This window comes from Clupea harengus, unplaced genomic scaffold, assembly GCF_900700415.2.
Source record: "Clupea harengus unplaced genomic scaffold, Ch_v2.0.2, whole genome shotgun sequence".
NCBI classification, from domain to species: domain Eukaryota; kingdom Metazoa; phylum Chordata; class Actinopteri; order Clupeiformes; family Clupeidae; genus Clupea; species Clupea harengus.
In genome coordinates, this window is record NW_024879625.1 from 30,965 (window position 1) to 45,736 (window position 14,772).

Below are 14,772 nucleotides of genomic sequence, written 5' to 3' on the forward strand. Positions count from 1 at the left end.
AGGCACCCCTCTGAGGCTGCATCATAATTTACTCTGTCTTCATCAAAAAAGATCACAGTGGTATATTATTCATTCTCTAGTTAACACTGAGTACTGGGGTGTTTTCCAGACAAAGATATTTAGTGTAGCAGTATTTAGTTGTGTGAAATGTGAGAAATAGGCTGTGAAAATATTTGGGCACCCTAATATTTTTTTTGTTTTGAATACCTCTAACTTCCCAATACTGAATAATGGCAATACATAATTAGTCTGATTAGCTCGTTAAGCCTTCAATTCCATAGAAAGGTGCATCCAATCATTAGAAAAGATGTTTGATTCAATTGCAAGTTGTGCTTCTCTTCGATGCTCCTAATGGGGGCCTCAAAACAACTGTCTAATGATCTGAAAACAAAGACTGTTCAGCACTGTGGTTTAGGGGAAGGCTTCAAAAAGTTATCCCAGAGATTTCAGTTGTCAGTTTCCACTGTGACATTTTTACAGCATTTCACAGTAAATTGCAATAACCTTTACCGTCAGTTGCTGCCAGTAAGGCATGCTGAGTAAGGCATGCACCTGTAGGTGAGGTGATCTGGGTTACAGGTAAGAGAACAACCTGGAGAAACATCAGCCAGTTAGCAAATCCATCTGCTTCTGTCAAAGGACTGGGAAAGAGCTTTTCTTTCTGACGGGTTTCCAGTAGTCATCTGCAACTTCTCATAACTAACTGAACATGGACACATCAGAGATATACAGAGGTATACACTTAACAGAGACTCCCACAAGTATGCAGTACCAACATATCAGATATTAGACAGTCTGAATGTTTGGGACAAAGTATAACAGTTACCAGTGTAGTTGAAGGGTCTGAAGAGTGGGTGGTGGTTTATTACAGTTACCAGTGTAGGCAAAGTTGAAGGGTCTGAAGAGTGGGTGGTGGTTTATTACAGTTACCAGTGTAGGCAAAGTTGAAGGGTCTGAAGAGTGGGTGGTGGTTTATTACAGTTACCAGTGTAGGCAAAGTTGAAGGGTCTGAAGAGTGGGTGGTGGTTTATTACAGTTACCAGTGTAGGCAAAGTTGAAGGGTCTGAAGAGTGGATGGTGGTGTCTAACAGTTACCAGTGTAGGCAAAGTTGAAGGGTCTGAAGAGTGGGTGGTGGTGTATAACAGTTACCAGTGTAGGCAAAGTTGAAGGGTCTGAAGAGTGGGTGGTGTCTAACAGTTACCAGTGTAGGCAAAGTTGAAGGATCTGAAGAATGGGTGGTGGTGTCTAACAGTTACCAGTGTAGGCAAAGTTGAAGGGTCTGAAGAGTATTAGTATACAGACTCAAGACTGTCCAGTTTGAGCTCCAACTGCTTCTGAGCTTTTGGCCACTTTTTCACATAAACATAGTATACGAATGCATGTGGAAGTTATAAGCCTTTTTCACATAAACATAGTATATGAATGCATGTGGAAGTTTTAACCCTTTTTCACATACACATAGTATATGAATGCATGTGGAAGTTATAAGAAAGCTAATGTATTGAAACTGTATGCTACTGCTAATACTGCTAATGCTACTGGATGGAGAAAGATGAAAATCTCACCAAACCCTTTACTCTGGTACCTCCTTCAGTACGCCTGGTCTGAGAGATGATGAATGATGCCAGATTAGATGATCAACAGTGAGGGGATACGATACCAGCCCTCCCGTAAGGATGGAGGAAACAGCAGCCAAAACAAGTCTTTCAGAAGGAGGGAAGGTGAAGGAATCCTCTTCAAGGTAACTTTGATACAACTGCAGTGATATTAATTTGTAGACTTGTGTGTGAGTGTGTGTGTGTGTGTGTGTGTGTGTGTGTGTGTGTGTGTGTGTGTGTGTGTGTGTGTGTGTGTGTGTGTGTGAGTGGGTGGGTGTGTGTGTGTGTGTGTGTGTGTGTGTGTGTCTGTGTGTGTGTGTGTGTGTGTGTATGTGTGTGTGTGTGTGTGTGTGCACATGTGCGGGTGTACACTCTAAACACTGAATGAATAGTCATAATAGTTAGAGGGCATCTTAGTGTGTGTGTGTGTGTGTGTGTGTGTGTACTCTCTAAACGCTGAATAGTCATAATAGTTACAGGGCATTTTGGGTTCACCTCTTTTCAGTAGAACAACAGTAAGAACTGTTTTTAAAGCCTGCTCACTTTAAAGTCAGCTCTCAGGCACAAGGCTAACTAATTAGAGACATTTCATTAAGATGACAGAATACGGGAGAAAGATTGGGCATAACAGTCTGTACCTCAACAGAGGCCTGTGTGATTTTCAGTGTCATCCATATAACACATTATCAAGTAGGTGAACATGCAGTGTGTTCTACTGACACAGGGACATTTAAAATGAGTTGCCATCATCAAACCCACTCCTCACTGTTCCATGATTGGTGCCTAGATTCTCATTTCTAAACTCTAATCCCCCTGAGAGGTCATAGCCACACTAACACAGCAGACCAGCTCAATGCTGTCAAATCTAAATCCCTCCTTTAAAAAGGAAAGTTCTTCCACACTGACTGCCATTCCCTCTTTTCACTTATTTTGCTTTTCCAGTGACAATAGAACACAATTAATGTTTAGTTGACATATTTAGATAACAGTTCCAAACGCACATCGCAGTTATTCATTTAGGAGACGCTTTTATCCAAAGAGACATATAGTTCAGGTAAAGAATACTCTCCCTTGTATCCAAAGACACATATAGTTCAGGTAAACCCTGGAAAGTGGACTGAGCACAGGAACACACATTTAAAACACACATTTAAAACACACATTCAAAACACACATTTGAAACACACAATTAAAACACACATTTGAAACAAACATTTAAAATACACATTTGAAACACACATTTAAAACACACATTTGAAACGCACATTAATACCACACATTTGAAACACACATTTAAAACACACATTTGAAACACACATTTGAAACACACATTTAAAATACACATTTTAAACACACATTTAAAACACACATTGAAACAAACATTTGAAACAAACATTTGATATAAACTGTGTTAATTCATAATGTTCTATACAGGAGCCTCATCCATCAGGAGAGACCTACATCAACTGTGCCCACTTGTGTGTCCATGAAGAGTGACGAGTCAGTGGATCGCTTTATCAACTTCCAGAATGCAGATTACACTGATGCATCAAGGTAAATCCAATCAAATAAACATGTATGATGGCTCATTCACACCTACAAAAAAATGATTAAGGCATTCTTTCATTTACACTCATGTTGTTGACCTAAGCTGGGTCTTGCTTGCTGTATCAGAGAAGTACTTGGACACTGGATAGAGGGGCGAAGGCAAGAATTATACAATAGAAGCCTATCACACACCTCTTGCCTTATTAATACCACACATTTGAAACACACATTTAAAACACACATTGGAAACACATTTAAAACACACATTGGAAACACACATTTAAAACACACATTTGAAACGCACATTAATACCACACATTTGAAACAAACATATAAAACACACATTTGAAACACACATTTAAAACACACATTTGAAACGCATGTTAATACCACACATTTAAAACACACATTGAAACAAACATTTGAAACAGGGTTAAATAAATCAGCACAGAGAATGTTGAGAGACTCATACAATTACATTTGTAAACAAGGCACCATACACAGCAGCACTGAATTAACATGGGGCTTGTTGTGCACCTAATGTATCCCACTTTCAGGCTTTAATGCTGTTATCCACTCAATGCTTTATACACAGAGGCCAGATGCAGGAATGGGACCCAGATGCTGTCAGTGACCCGTTTACCAAGTCTCAACAGGAGGACCTGAAACACATATTCCAGGTTTGGATGCAGTACTGTTATACTGAATATGCCCAGAGTTGACAATACTGATCATGACTAAAGTGGATGGGGAATGTCTGACTGCAGTGGATGTGTAGGACTGTAGCTGTTAGTTCACAGGAATAGAGACACTCGAGAGCATGCTGGGGGAAAGAATACAGTTCATATGCAGCAAACACAGACATACTCATCAATAATGATAATGAATACAGTTCATATGCAGCAAACACAGACATGCTCATCAATAATGACAATGAATACAGTTCATATGCAGCAAAGACAGACATACTCATCAATAATTATAATGAATACAGTTCATCTGCAGCAAACACACACGTACTCATCAATAATGATAATGGATACAGATCATATCATATGCAGCAAACACAGACATGATCAGCAGTAAGGATGCACGATAATATCGGCACGACATCGGTATCTGCAGATAAAAGCTTAAAAACTTAATTATCAGCATCTGCAGATGTGAACATTTCTGCCGATGTACCTCGCCGATAAGGTGATGTTTAAATTATGCGCACGGGAAGCAAATGTTTTGGTTTCTATGAGCGCCAACAACGTAATTCAACATGTCGGCTGTGTGGCAGTACTTCACAGTATCAGAGGATGTTGACATGCTATTTGTCAGGAAACTTTTCAGGAGATGGAAGAGGAGACGACAGCTTGGCCGTAACGTAGGTTGCATGCATAGATGCAGACCACCCGCGTGCAACGCTTTGCAACATTACCTGTCGCGCGCTAATAGAAGTTAATAAGTTGCTAGTTAGCTAGACAACACTAGCTAGTTAGCTTGCATGCTACGTGACACCAGCGAAGTTGATGATCTCATTTGATGGGATGTGAAACGGTATGTCACGAGCCCACGCTATCTGTACATGGCTTACTTTTGCATATATGGAATTTATATAGCTAACTTGGCAATAACCTTACATAGATTAGTCTAGAAATCATAGAAGGGATGTTATGAAACTGGAAGTCAGTTAACCAACGTTAGCTTGCCAAGTTAGCCAAGTTGCATTTCCAGAGTGTAGTTGTTCAAGGAGGTACTGTTCAAGTATGAACATTGTGACGTGAAAATATAAATAAATCTGCCATATTTGAAATCATTTCAATAGTTTTCATGAGTGAACGTCTATTTCTAAAATGATACAAATCAAGTTTTTAATGTCCTGTATCTACAGCAATACCCTATCATAATAACAGATTAATTCTAGTACAGGAGAGACTTTTCAATAATTAAAAAGCTGAGGTGTATATATCGGTATCGGCATCGGCAATCGGCCAAAATGAGCTTGTAAATATCGGCATATCGGATATCGGCTAAAATTCAATATCGTGCATCCCTAATCAGCTGATATGTTCATTATGTACTCAGATGTATATGTAATGTAATGTAATGCTGTACTGTGGTATGTATATATGGTTACGCCACAGGGTGGCGCTAGGGTACAGGCTATAAAGGCCGATTTGCCATATGTTAGTCAGTTGAAGTTAGCTCTGACCGTGAGACTGATGTGTCAGAAGCCTGTTCAATAAATACGGCAAGAACGGCTAAAGATAACTCCATCATTTATTCTTTCATCCGAATGCAACGGTAGCTGCAGCAACAGTGCACCACAACTCAACAGGTTATGGGCCCAGGAGTCGTTCGGAAGAAAAGTTTGACAGTTAGAAAGTCGCAACGAACCGCGTGCTAACGGGCAGCTAGCTAAGGAGAAGAGCAAGCTTGCATGATGGAACAACGAGGGATGAGCAGGTTGCCTCGACCGACATTCGACGGAGATGAGACCAAGTATGAGATTTGGGAAACCAAATTGTTGGGATATCTCCATTTGAATGGACTAAAGGACACTGTTCTGAGAGAACCGACGTCAGCACGAGAGATAGCAGCAGATGCAGGTAAAAATGCTGACGCATATGCAGAGCTAATTTTATTGTTGGATGACAAAAGCCTCTCGTTAGTTATGAGGGATGCGCCCAATGAAGGAAGAAAAGCTCTGAAAATATTGAGAGAGTATTATGCAGGGAGGGGAAAGCCCCGTATAATCAACTTGTACACCACGTTGACATCGCTTCAGAAGGCAAACCATGAGAGTATAATGGACTATATCATCAGAGCAGAAACCGCCATCACAGCGCTGAGGAACGCGGGTCAAACGTTAGGGAGACGGATTGCTAGTGGCTATGGTCTTAAAAGGACTGCCTGAGAGTTTTAAGCCATTTGCAATACATGTGGCACATACGGACGATAACATCACGTTTGCAGAATTCAAGACTAAACTACGAAGTTTTGAAGAAACAGAGAAGATAAACGCAGCTGAGTCTAGCGACAGTGTGATGAAGACTCAAGGGAAGAGTGGAAGGCGTCCCGCCAAAACGGTCGCCCGTGGCTGGAACAAAGAAGACACAGAAATGTTATGTTTCATGTGTGGCATCAAAGGCCACAGAGCGAGAGCGTGTCGACAGAAGACATGGTGTAGTTTTTGCAGAAGTGACACACACAAAGATGCCACGTGTAGGCGTAAGGACAAACAAGATGGTGTGAGTAAAGTCTCAGAAGATGCCGACGAGGACTACGCGTTCACGGTGAGAGACGGAGGAATCAGAACCCAGCGGCAGCCGGCGCGCAGCATCCAAGAGAGGGGTCTGATGGTGGACACGGGAGCTACTTCTCATGTCATCACTGACATAACCGTGTTCAAGAGTTTCGACAGCGCGTTCAGGCCAGAAACGCACATTGTCGAGCTGGCAGACGGCACCCGGTGCAGCGGGATTGCTCAGCGGAGGGGGAATGCTGAGGTTTCCCTCATCGACAGCAACGGACAGCGACGAAAGGCGACACTGAGAGACGCTTTGTTCGTACCGTCATATCCCCAGAGCATCTTCTCGGTGAAGGCAGCTACTACGAGTGGAGCTACGGTTGTCTTCAAAGAAGATAAAGATGTCCTGATAACCAGAGGTGGTACCAGATTTAACATTCATGTGTATGGAAAGCTGTATTATTTGCATACTGAATCTGAATCTAATGATAAGTGTAATGCCTGTCACGACATACAGACATGGCATGAAATATTAGGCCATTGTAACTATGACGATGTTCTTAAGTTGCAAAATGTTGTTGTAGGTATGCAGATCAAAGGCAAAACGGGTAGGCCCGAACAAGAGTGTGAGGTGTGTATTCAGGGAAAGTTTGCCCAAACCAGAAATAGGGACCCTGATACCAGAGCAAAGGCTCCCTTACAGATGGTACACACAGATCTTGCAGGTCCCGTAGCCACTGAGTCGAGAGATGGTTACAAATATGTGCAATCATTTACTGATGATTACTCAAGCGCAGTGTTTGTTTATTTTCTAAAGAAGAAAAGTGACACAGTACAGGCTACGGAAAAGTTCCTAGCAGATATATCCCCTTATGGGAAGGTGAGGTGCATCAGATCCGACAACGGAACAGAGTTTACATGCAGTGATTTCCAAGCAGTGTTGAGGAAAAATAAGATCAGACATGAAACGTCAGCTCCTTATTCCCCACACCAGAACGGAACAGCAGAGAGGGGTTGGCGTACTCTTATTGAGATGGGTAGGTGCATGATAGTTGAAAGTGCATTACCAAAGCAGCTATGGCCCTACGCTGTACAAACAGCAGCAATGGTACGGAACAGATGTTTTAACAGACGTACAGGGCAGACTCCTTATGAGCTGCTAACAGACAAAAAGCCCAATGTATCCAAAATGCAAAAGTTTGGGTCTGTATGTTACACGTACAAACAGAGCAAAGGGAAGCTTGATTCCAGATGTGATCAGGGGCATTTTGTAGGTCACGACAAGAACAGCCCAGCGTATTTGGTGTATCATCCAGATACAAACAAAGTACAAAAACACAGACTAGTAAAGTTTGTGAGGCAGTCAACTGGGGAAAAACAAACACAGACATGTGAGCCAGATCCAAGTGATAGCTATGATGACACTGTGAGACCCAGGACTAGTGGAACCGCGCAGGGGGTGAGTAGGAAAACAGAAAATAGTGATAGTCCAGGTACAGAAGCGAGGTCTAGTGACCATAATCAAACACAACAGAGTGTGACAAGTGGTGAACCAGAGAGTAGAAGGTATCCAACTAGAGAAAGAAGGAAGCCGAGTCACTTAGATGAGTTCATAACTGAAAACTGTGTTAGTGATGCGGTTCATATCACAGTAGACTACTGCTGTAGAGCGGTGTGTGGCATTCCACAGACATTTGGGGAGGCAATGGGGTCAGCTAACTCAAAAGAATGGGCAAAGGCCATGGATGAGGAAATCCAGTCCTTAAACGAGAACAAGACCTTTACCCCGACAGCACTGCCAATAGGCAAGGAGACAGTGGGGGGTAGATGGGTTTACGCCATCAAGACTGATGTAGATGGGAGAGACGAATACAAAGCAAGGTTTGTGGCCAAGGGTTACAGCCAGAGAATGGGAGTAGACTATGGGGAGACGTTTTCACCCACGGCAGACATGACGAGTGTAAGGGTGGTGCTACAAAAAGCTGCACAGGAGAATTTACTCCTGCACCAAATGGACGTGAAAACTGCATACTTGCACGCTCCCATAGATTATGAGATCTACATCAATCCACCAGAGGGTTATGAAGAAAAAGAGGGTATAGTTTATAAGCTAGAGAAATCCCTTTACGGTCTTAAACAGTCCGGCCGAAATTGGAATAGGGTTTTGCACAATTGCCTTACTGAGGATGGATTCACACAAAACCCAGCCGACCACTGTGTTTATGCCAAAGAGTCAAAAGAAGGGAAGTTGATCATAATCACATGGGTCGATGACTTGATCATTGCAGCAAGCAATGAAGAGAGACTGAAAGAGGTGAAAGAGATGCTCGCAGAAAAGTTTAAGATGAAAGATTTAGGCAAACTCAAACATTTTCTGGGTATTGATTTCAGTCAATCAGATGGGTGTGTAAAGATGTCACAGGAAAGGTACACTAACAAGATACTACAGCGTTTTAATATGCAAGATTGTAGGACCAGAGAAACACCCTGTGAGCAGAAGCTAGAGTATACTGATGATGCAGTAAAGATGGAAGATGTCAGGATGTACAGGGAGGCTGTAGGTAGTCTTATATACCTGACTACTTGTACCAGACCAGATTTAAGTTTTGTAGTGAGCAGATTATCACAGTACTTTGCAGAGCCTACAGAGGAGCAGTGGGTCACTGTGAAGCACGTACTAAGGTATCTCAAAGGCACTGCAGAGAAAGGGTTAAGCTTTAGGAGAAATGACAGTGAGGAGCTAGGTATACAAGCCTACAGTGACGCTGACTGGGCGGCTGATACCAGTGACAGACGCAGTACCACAGGATACTGTGTCAGTCTTAGTCAGAACAGCTCTCTAGTCTCGTGGAAGACTAGAAAACAACCCACAGTTGCGCTATCCACCTGCGAGGCAGAATACATGGCACTGGCTTCAACCATACAGGAGTGTCTATACCTGGAGCAGTTACTAGGGGGTATAGATAACTACAATTACACACAAACTATTGTACATGAGGACAATCAGGGGACAATAGCTCTTGCCAAAAACCCTGTAAACAGACAGAGGTGTAAACACTTTGACATAAAGTACCACTTTATCAGGTCGACTGTGATTGAGGGAAGGGTGATTTTGATGTATTGTTCTACCGATAACATGATTGCTGATGTAATGACCAAACCTGTAAATAAGTTGAAACTGAAGAGGTTTGCAAGTGCTCTTTTTGGAGAGTGATATGTGTATGACAGAGGTTCACATTCATTCTGTTTTTCTGTGTTTCTTTTGCTTGAAGTATAGCAACCTGAGTACAAGTGGGGGTGTTGAGATATGTTCATTATGTACTCAGATGTATATGTAATGTAATGTAATGCTGTACTGTGGTATGTATATATGGTTACGCCACAGGGTGGCGCTAGGGTACAGGCTATAAAGGCCGATTTGCCATATGTTAGTCAGTTGAAGTTAGCTCTGACCGTGAGACTGATGTGTCAGAAGCCTGTTCAATAAATACGGCAAGAACGGCTAAAGATAACTCCATCATTTATTCTTTCATCCGAATGCAACGGTAGCTGCAGCAACAGTGCACCACAACTCAACAATAATGAATATTGCTGCAGTGATATGATTTAACATTTGATATCTGTATGTCCTTTGGATAGACATGTTAATATAAAATGATCCTTGTGTTAATTTCACAGAGCACTTATTGTATAGTCATGGCTCACATAAGGCTCCTTATCCTTTCCCTATCAGAAGGGCTAAGCCATTTTCTCCAAAGTTATTTGCTTAGATTATTTTAAATATTCTATATTATTGATGGACTTCATGCATGCACATGTACTGCCTTGTAATGCTTTTGAATCTCTACTTCCTCCCAAGATTCACCCGACTAGAATCAGGCCTGTACATTCAGGCAGCATGTCCCTACTACAAGTCAATCTGTAGAGTAGAAACAGCAGTTAAAGTAGACTTATCTCAGTAAACCCAATGGCTACTGCTACAGCATGTCTCCACTACAAGTCAATCTGTAGAGTATAAACAGCAGTTAAAGCAGACTTATATCACAGTAATGGCTACTGCTACATCATGTCTCTACTACAAGTCAATCTGTAGAGTAGAAGCAGCAGTTAAAGCAGACTTATCTCACAGTAAACCCAATAGTTACTGCTACATCATAGCCTAGATCAATCCCAGTGAAGAGTGAACTAAGTGAAAAGCTGCATCACTTTTCTACAGATGCCTTCTAACATTGTAGCAACACTACAAAAGAGCAGTGTTGTATAATTGATCATGCTGAGTATCATTAAGTACTAGCATATTGATACTTGCACAATAACACTTTAGTTGAAGGGTAACTAAATGAGAAAAGATTTTAAATCACTTTCATAAACATTTAAAACATGTTTAAAAAGCAACATATGTGTTTATGAAGAGCATATGTCAGTATTCACTAGGTGACATAACATCTTCCATAACATAAACAACATATTGACACAAACGATGCTTGTGTCATGGATAAACTATGTGTGATGATTAACTGTGTACTATGATAAACCCATAACATGAGTAGTTCTTGCTGTCATATTTTTCCCCAAGTCAATACAGTGTAATTTCTTCCATTATAAACATTTTATCAGTTGATGATTACTGATATAAGGTCTTAAAAAACACATTATTCAGTGTTTATGAATGAGTTCTAAAATGCTTATTAGGGCACCTTTTAACTAAAGTGCTACCATTAAGGTTGAGATAAACATAAGTACAGTCTGTAAATGTTCTGGTACTATGGTTCTATGGCATAATGACCATTTAACAAGATTCATGCAATGCAAAGTGTGACCAAATATTTGTACTTTAGGTGTTAGAGGAGAAGATCATCACCTTTGTGAAGAATGAACTGAAGACATTCAAGAGGATGCTGAGTCCAGATTACCAAGAGAACTTTGAGAGTAAAGAGGATGATGAGAGTGATGTCAGAGAAGGGGCTCTGAAGATGGCACTGCACTTCCTTAGGAATATGAAGCTGAAAGATCTCGCTGACAAACTGCAACAAAGTAAGAATTCTTCCTTCTCTTGCATTTGTATTGATTTGTAGCTGCATTAGCAACAAAGTAATTATTACATTTTGGTGTCAGTGGCTTACAAAACATTATTATGTTTTAATATTTTGTGAAATAGATGAGCTGGACGTAGTTTGTCAGACTGAGCTAAAAAAGAAATCTCAAGAACAAGTACCAGAGTGTGTTTGAAGGAATACGCAAGCAAGGAAGCTCTGCTCTTCTAGACAAGGTCTACACAGAGGTCTACATCACAGAGGGAGGAAGTGGAAAAGTAAATGAAGAGCATGAAGTCAGACAGATTGAGTCAAGATCCAAGAGACCAGCTGGACAGGAGACATCAATCAAATGCAGTGACATCTTTAAACCCTTACCTGGCGAAGACAAACCAATCAGAAGTGTCGTCACAAAAGGAGTTGCTGGCATTGGTAAAACTGTTTCAGTTCAGAAGTTCATCCTGGACTGGGCAGAGGGAAAAGAAAACCAGGATATCCACTTCATATTTCCACTGCTGTTTAGGGAGCTCAACCTCATGAGAGAAAAACAGCTCTCTTTGATGGATCTCCTCCACCACTTCTTCACAGAAATAAAGCAGTCAACTTTTCCCAGCCAAGGGAAGTGCAAAGTGTTGTTCATCTGTGATGGTTTGGATGAATGTCGACTCCAACTAGACTTTCAGAAAAATGATAGTTTGACTGATGTGACAGAGGTCACCTCATTGGACGTACTCCTGACAAATGTCATCAAGGGTAATCTGCTCCCCTCTGCTTTACTTTGGATTACCTCTCGACCAGCAGCAGCCAATAAAATCCCTCCTGAGTGTGTTGACCGGGTCACAGAGGTACAAGGGTTCAATGACCCACAGAAGGAGGAGTACTTCAGGAAGAGGATCAGTGATCAGAATCTTGCCAGCAGAGTCGTCTCTCACGTCAAATTATCAAGGAGCCTCCACATTATGTGCCACATACCAGTGTTCTGCTGGATTGCTGCTACTGTTCTTGCAGTGATTCTTGGCTCTTCAGGAGGTGGACAGATTCCAAAGACTTTGACAGAGATGTATACCTATTTCTTTATTTTCCAAACCAAACAGAGGAGCTTAAAGTTTGAAAATGTGCAGGACCTTGATCCACCGTGGAACCAGAAAGTTATCCTTGGTCTTGGAAAGTTGGCATATGAACAGTTAGAGAAGGGTAATCTGATTTTCTATGAAGAAGACCTAAAAGAGTCTGGCATTGATGTCAGAGAGGCAGCAGTATGCTCTGGCATCTGCTCCCAGATCTTTCAAGAAGAATCAGGGCTTTATCAAGGAAAGGTTTTCTGCTTTGTGCATTTAAGTGTCCAGGAGTATCTTGCAGCTTTGTATGTGTTTTTGATGATGGCAGTTAAAGGGAAAGACATAATATCCAGACACCAAGCTCCTGAAAAATCCCTTACTCTTTGGAAAAGGATATTGAATGTGTCTCCTTCAATGGAGGAATCCATGATCATCTTACACAAGAGTGCCGTGGACAAAGCTTTGGAGCATGAAGATGGACGCTTAGACCTATTTCTCCGTTTCCTTCTTGGCCTCTCTCTGGAGTCTAACCACACCCTCCTGCATGGCCTACTACAGAGAGGACAAAATCAGATGGGCAATGAAGAAACAATCAGTTACATTAAGGAAAAGATCAGGGAGGTTCCTTCATCAGAAAGGGTCATCAACCTCTTCCACTGCCTGCATGAACTCAATGATCACTCCTTAGTGGAAGAGGTCCAGAGCTTCCTGAGTGCTGGGACACTTTCTGGAGCTGAACTCTCACCTGCCCAGTGGTCAGCTCTAGTGTTTGTGCTGCTGACATCAGAACAGAAGCTGGATGTGTTTGACTTGAAGAAGTACATCAGATCTGATGAAGGACTCTTAAGGCTGCAGCCAGTAGTGGAAGAATCTCATAAGGCTCAGTAAGTATGATGGCAGTCTGTATTCTCAAGATGGGAGGGGTTAATGACTCTAGCTGTGTTTCCATCTAACTTTTTAATGCACATTTTGACCATTCGAATAATGAACCCTGACTAAAAACACTTGAAATTCGTATAAAATCTTCTAATGCAAATAAACATGTGATTGACTAGAGGGGGTGGATTATCTCACTATTGGCATAGGGTATAATGTGACTAAGTTTGAATGAAATGGGCTTTTGTTGCAATTTAATCACATTTTCCCATTAAAGTTGCCCTGAGAACTGTTTTGATCCCACAGCTTTTCACAACTCCTCCATCGATTGAGTGTCCATTTTTAATTCTGATAAGTGAAGAAACATTTTGTCTGATTTTTTAATTGGTTTAGAAGCACAACACTAATACACAGACAGCAGCAGTGTCCTTTTCATTGAGCTTATAGTCACTGGTGGCTGTTTCCCCTTAAGGCTCAATAGCTGTGGGCTCACTGAAAGGAGCTGTGCAACACTGGCATGTATCCTCAGCAAAGCATCTTCAAAACTGAAAAATGTGGATCTCAGTGACAACAATATTGGAGAGTTTGGGATCCAAGAACTCTGTAGTGGACTGGAGAACCCAAACTGTGAACTGGAGAGACTCAGGTAAGACATTTTAATTCTTCAGTATTCCCTAGTAATGAGTTTTTGGAGACATTTTGTATATTTTAATTTCTTGATCAAATATCCCCATTGTTACAGACATTTATAGACTTGAAGATTTCAATGATAAAAGCTCATTGAACGAACTTCAGAAGTTCTCTCGCTCAGATGGATATAAAATGTCAAGAGTATCATATATATATTTATATTTAGACTCCTGAAATTATGACTTAAGTCATTGTCTACTGTGGTAAGTGTTATTATGAATGGAAGTGCCAACAGTAAACGGATATTAAATATGTTTTTCTTCTCTCTACAGCCTGACAAACTGCAGTATTACAGAGAAAGGCTTCAGTTCTCTTGCATCAGCACTGAGATCAAACCCTTCACACATCAGAGAGCTGTGGCTGAATGGGAATAAAGCAGGAGACTCAGGAGTGAAGCATCTTTCTTCTCTTCTGGAGGATCCCAATTCAAAACTGGAGAAACTACAGTGAGTATCACAATACCAAATACTGAATTGATATCAGTAAATTTGACAGTGATGGTGAACTGTCATGATCTTCACATGTAAAGGGTCACTATTAATTCAGCAGTAAACACTTCATATCTATCTATCACTCCTTGTCCATCTCCATAAGACAAACTCATTACACACACACTCACTCACAGACACACACACACACACACACAGATAGAGACACACAGACAGAGACAAACACACTTGCACACACTTAGACACACACACACACACACACACAAACAATGAACAACACA

General features: G+C 41.3%; 1 pseudogene; it reads left to right on the plus strand.

The window, feature by feature from the left end:
• Nucleotides 1–3,033: 3,033 nt before the first annotated feature.
• On the plus strand, nt 3,034–13,788 carry LOC122129293 (annotated as a pseudogene).
• The last annotated feature ends 984 nt before the right edge of the window (nt 13,789–14,772 follow it).